The sequence below is a fragment of the Bos grunniens genome, chromosome 2, assembly GCF_055505025.1.
Source record: "Bos grunniens cultivar Pamir isolate PY7600 chromosome 2, Bosgru_T2T1.0, whole genome shotgun sequence".
Taxonomy (NCBI): Eukaryota; Metazoa; Chordata; class Mammalia; order Artiodactyla; family Bovidae; genus Bos; species Bos grunniens.
Window position 1 is genome coordinate 9077708 of NC_141166.1, and position 6000 is coordinate 9083707.

The following is a 6000-nucleotide window of genomic DNA, read 5'->3' on the forward strand; positions in this document are numbered from 1 at the left end:
GTTTCTTCCCTTAATCCAAACCATTGTTTTTCCAGGGTGAGATTTAAATCAAAGCCACGTGGCTCCCCCAAAGCACACCCCCTTGCCAAATGGAAGCGTGACCTGGAGGAACAAGAATCACCCTGCTGAAGGGGATTCTGATCTCTCTGTGGGGACCACCAAGCAATGGGAAGACTTGGGGGGCTTCGAGTTGGCCTGACTGGGGTGAGCGCAGAAGTGTCTAGGCCCAATGTGGCTCCGACCCAGAAGCACGGACGGACCACAGTTCTGCCATTAAGAAGATGAGCCCTTTCCTGAGCCCGAGGCCTCCACCTCTTTAGCTGTGAGTGTATGAGATGGAGCCCAGCCCCCGAGGCCCCTTTTGGAGAGGGGAGGTTCACAAGGTCAGCCCCTCAAGGCTTGGCCATTTATAGGTGACTTGAAGCGTGACAGCAGTGTGGCCTAGTGGGTAAGACATCTGGATATGGAGTCTGGTTCATGTCTGACGCTCAGTTGCTTGCTGTGTGACCCTGGACAAGTTCCTTAACTTCTCTGAGCTTCCGTTTCCTCATCAGTAAGATGGGGCGCTTGCCAGACCTTTCTGTTGGTGAAGTGCCAAGTACCTGCTGCATGGTACAGCTTGCAACAGCAGCTCAGGGAGGTGCAGAAGTGAAAGGGAGTCTCACAGAGGACAGGGAGAGACTCCAGGCATGGTATCAAGGGAGGGCGGGGGGTGCAGACAGCAGGCAGGGTGGGGCTGGGGAGGCAGGGGAATCTAGGGACCTGGCTCCTGACAGTGTGAAGGCCCGGGAGGGGAGGCTCACAGGACTCTGGAGGGGGCAGGCTGTTTGTTCTATGCGGGTGGTGAGGGTGGGGAGCGTGGGAGGGGGCCTGTGAGGGGGACTGGGGGGAGGCGGAGGCCTAGCCAGTCCCCAGGGGCCGCTCTCCAGGGGCTTCCCCAGGCCTGGCCTCAGTTTTGCATAGTCTGGCTCTCCCAGGTGGGCCCATTACTTGGAGTCTCAGGGGAAGGGCGAGGTCAGGAGAGTAAGGGGCACCCACCCACCCCACCCCCCACACAAAGAACTAACCACATAAGGCCTGGACACCTGTGGGCTGAGCACACTCGTACACATGGGCGCATGCATCCAGGCACACAGACTAAGACATACATGCAAATATACACACGCTAGACCCCTATGCAAAGCCTAGACCCAGACAGGCCCATGCACAGACCCACATTTCCACAATGGTTCAAACCCACATACGGGAGTGAGCATGCAGGCCCCCACACACGGACACACGCATGTGCACACATATGCGTGCTGAGAGAAGGCAGCTCTCTCTCTAACCCGTTATTCCCTCCGCCAACACGAGCGGGTCACCCACCACGCAGCAGGCACTGTGACAGGCCCTGGACGCAGAGACCAGCCCCCACTCCTGGAACTCACAGGCTAGTGAGAAACAAATCAGTTGAAGTAAGGATCGCTCTTCACACGGTCAGGTGATTGTGTTCGTTTAATCCTCACAATGACCTTCTGGAGTTGGGGTATCTGCCCGAAGGAAACGGAGGTCTGGAGGGGGTGTGGCCTGCCCGAGGAAGGCCTTGGGGAGGTTGAAGAGGCCCTCTGCTTCCTCACCGTGACCTCCATACAGACCAGAGAGGCGCTCGGGACACGCCCCACCAGGGGGGGCATCTGGGCCTGCAGGGGGGCCCCCCCACCAGCCACTGCTATTAGCCAAACTGTGGGCTTTCAACCAGCCACTCTCTCCCCACTCTGCTCCTGATTTCGCCCATTGTACAGAAGAGGACACAGAGTCCCTGAGAGGACCCGTGGCCTTAGAAGGTGGGCCCTGTGTCCCGGACCAAAACAATTCCTGCTCACCTGAGGGCTCCAGCTGCCTCAGACCCCCTGGTTGGCCAAGGGCTCCTCCCTGACCCTGGCTGGACATAGCGCAGGCACAGGGGTGGGATGGGTTGGCAGGCCAGCCCCTAACCACCAGGCAGCCCAGCCTGTGAGCTTCTGGCTGCTTTCCAAATTCCCTAGAGAGGTGCCACCAGGCCAGAGAAAACCAAGCTTCCTGAGTATTAGGACAAGAATGAGCAGACATTTGGGGCTCAGATACTGGCCCCCACTTTTCCCGGCAAGAGGAAGGTGTGGGGGACATCCTTTCATTCAGCTCCTGACTCAGTGATGTATCATTTCTGAGATCCCTTGGGGCTGGACCCCGTGTGCAGGCTGAGGTTGGTGCAGGAGGGGAAGGCTGTAGCCTCACCAGAGCCTCCCATTAGAAGCCCTTGCAAATCACCCTCCAGGGCACACCTGCCCTGGAGCCACTCGCAGTCTGTCCCAGAGCCTCTCCGCCATCCGATCAATTAGAGGAATCTTATAAAATGCAGATTCCTAGGCGCATTCCCAATCCACTGAATCGTAGTCTCAGGGCTAGAGGCCTAGAATCGGTGTTTTTGCAAAGCCTAGCGCTCTGGCTGAGAAGCCAGCACTGAGAACCCCTGGCCTGGGCCCCCGCTGACTGCTAGTTGCTATGTTTGTGATTCTAGCTGGATGTCGTCTTATTTCATCCTGGGTCCCTCCAAAGGATGCTCAATAAATGTGTGATGGTGCTATCAGTGGGCTGCCCAGGGCTGTGGGCCCCTGGAGGGGTGTAGCTGAGGGCTCCACTGGTGACCATGGCTGAGTCACTGCCCTCTCTGGGCCTTGGTTCTGCTAGTCTCTAAGGGCTGACTCTTCCTGAGCCACTGCTGGCCCACAAGGGCCGTCTGAACACCAGGAGGAGATGTTCCTCCCAGCCTGGGAGGGACTCAGATGGACTGCCCAGGCCTCTCTGGATTTTCCCCCCTTTATCTTCTGAAAAACAAGCCCAAGCCAAGGGGGCGCCCTGAGCTAACCTGATCTCTGGGTCCTTCCTAACCCAAGTGGGAGAGAAACCTTTGTCAGCCCCTGAGCCCCCAGCCTGGGCCTGAGCATTGAGCCGGAGAGGAGGAAGGACCCCCGCCCCTCCTCCCTGCAACGTGGGGAGGCCGAGATGGTGGGCGAGGAGCAGGTGCAGAGGTTTCCACTTCTTAGAATTCCTGCGAGGCCTGGGGGGTGAGCTCACTTACGGGAAAGGGGGATGGGGGGCTCGCTCTTCTCACCCGGCCCGGCCCGGGGGGGCGGCAAGTGCGTCAGCAGCCTGGGCTCCTGGCCTGCCTCCGGAAACGCCGCCCGGGGCTCAGTCACGAACCGGGCGGGCGGCGGGGGGGCAGCTGGAGCGCAAGGAGGGGAGTCAGGTGACCTGCAAGGAAGCTTGACTGGGGGCCGGGAGGCTGCACCAGGGTGCAGGGGGAGGTCAACTTCCCCCTTCCCGGGCCTGTACCCCCACACCCGTTGCCTGGCGGGATGTCTCTCCAGCTGTTTGTCTGTCCATTGTTCCCCCCCACCACCACCACCCCATCATCCCACCACGAGCTCTGGACCTCTGCTGGGTTCCCCTGGTGCCCGTGAGGCCTTGCGTTCCCAGCAACCACCAGTCTCGGGGTGCGGGGTGGGAGGGGGGCACTTCGGGCCAGGCTCCCGCGGAGCGGAGGGGTGAAGACCCCAGCCCAGGGCCCGAGGGCAGGAGAACCCTGCCTCCCAACCTCCCCTCCCCCACTCCTCTGCAGCTATTTAAAGCAAGTGGTGGCCGTGGGAAACTTCTTCAGATGTGTGGTTTCGTCTTCTTCAGCACAGGGACCGGGCGTCTGCTCTCTCGGTCTGGTGACTCATCCTGAGTGAGAAAAGCCTTTTTGTTGTTTGGCGCTCGCTCGAGGCTCTCTGGTCTGAGAACCTGGCCTGATGGGGCCTTCCCTCGCTGGGACTCCTGGAAGGTCCTGGAAGTGCCCTGAGCTGCCCCTTTGTCCCGTTATCACCAGACTCAGGAAGCCCAAGGGCTGAAATGCTCAGCTGCGGTTGGGGAGCTGCCTGGCTGGGAGGGTGCCCATCCTCAAGACTCATCATAGCCACCACCTCCTCCATGAAGCCGCCCCTGAGCCCTCCGAAACCTCAACCAGTCTCCCCCTTAGTGACTCGGGCCTCTGCCCTCAGTCTTCTCATCTCTGAAATGGGGCCGTTGAGTCCAAGCTTGCAACCTGCGGAAAGATTAACTGCAGAACCTGTAGCACGGTGTCTGACACACAGCAGGTGCTCCATGGACTGGGTTTATGGTTAGGAAGAGTTGCTAATGTTTATTGGGTGCTTCTGTTACCTGAGTGATTGCATTTAATTTTCCCAACAACTCCAGGAAGTCCTTTACTGTCAATAGTATTATCTCGTTTTACAGAGGAAGAAACTGAGGCACAGGGAGTCGAGTTATTTCCGCATTGTCTCACATCTCGTAAGTGCAAAGTGAGATTCAAACCTATATGATGTGGCCCCAGAACCTGAGCGGTTAACACTGGGCCAGCCTGTCTCAGGAGCTTGGCACCTGGTGGCTGCTGAAGAGTTGGATTCCAGGGACTTCGCCGGTGGTCCACTGGTTAAGAATCTGCCTTTCAATGCAGGGGATGTGGGTTCAATCCCTGGTCGGGGAACTAAGATCTCACATACTGCAGAGCAATGACTGAACAACCCATACACTCTGGAGCCCATGTGCCACAACTAAGACCCTACACAGCCAAATAAATCAATAAATATTCAAAAAAAGAAAAGGATTTGGACTCCAGGAGCTATGAAGAGCATGCCCCTTCTGCTCAGAACCTTTGCATATGCAGTTTTCCTCTGCCTGAGCACTTCCCCTGCCACCACTTGTCTGACCCTATCCTCCTCAAACTTGAGACCTGAGCTTGAAGGTCACTTCCTCCTGGAGCCTTCCAGGATTGGCTCTGTACATGCCCTCACAATGCCCTCACATTCTGCATGTTCATAGTAACTGCTTAAATCATGGTTTGCACAATTTTCTGCCTGGGTGTCTGTCTAGACCATGACTGTCCCCAGGGTAGGGACGAGTCTGGCCCCTCATGGCTGCAACCCCAGGCAGGGACAGTACCTGGCACATGGTAGGTTTCCAAGGCTGTGGACTGAATAAGTGCCACCAAGGCAGCCAGAGGCTTGGAGGAGTGTGGAGCAGCAGTCACTCGGAAAGTTTTCTAGGAACTTCCCCTCTTGCCTTTGGTGACCTCTGGGAAAGGCAGGCCCTGGGACCTGCTGTTCAGGGAGGGTTTAGGGGTGACAGGAGGGTCCCAGAGGGGTCAGGCAGAGGACCACTTTCCAAAGACAGCAAGTGGCCAGCCCTCCATAGTTGTGGAATCCCTGACTGCTTACTATGACCCTGGAGCTTCGTGAGGAGTAAGAGAGCAGGAGGGTGTCCTGTATGCCCACCCTAGCAGCAGCTGAGGTCCCATGAGATACGAGCGCTCAGCTCTATCCTTGGGGGCCCAGAGGTTGCCCAGGCTGATGGTGCTTAACACAGGTAGGGTTGGGGACAGAGAGAAGTTCCAGGGCAGAGGGGAGCACACAGTCTTGGATCCCCGGAAAATGGAGGGGGCTGGGGGCCCTTGAGAGATGGATCTGAACTACCCTGGTGGAAGGGGCAGCAGTTCTGGTCTGGTGATGTCTGGCAGATGCCCTGGGTACTGTCATGAACACAGAAAGCTGTGGCCTCAGACCCAGACCCAGCAGCCATGCCAGGGGGTGCAGCTTATCTGATCACAGGAGTGGCTGTGCCAGCAAAGGGGCCCTCTCTGTGCTCTTGGAGCAGGGCATCGTCACAGCAGTCACACCAGCAGGGGCAAGGCTGTGATCATCGGGTAAAGCCCCACCAGCAGGGAGCTGGGGAGGAATGGAAGACGAACCACGGAAGAAGCCGTGACCACCGCCCACCAGGTAGGAACGGTGCAGAAGACCAGCAAGAGCGGCGCGGCTGACACCAGATGCAGACGTTCCCTCTGGCATCAAATGCTGTGAACACCCCTGCAAGGGCCTGGGCCTTGGGGGCCCACCACCCAGCATCTCTGCTGTCTCCTTCCTGGGTTCTCCTGACTGCCTTGCT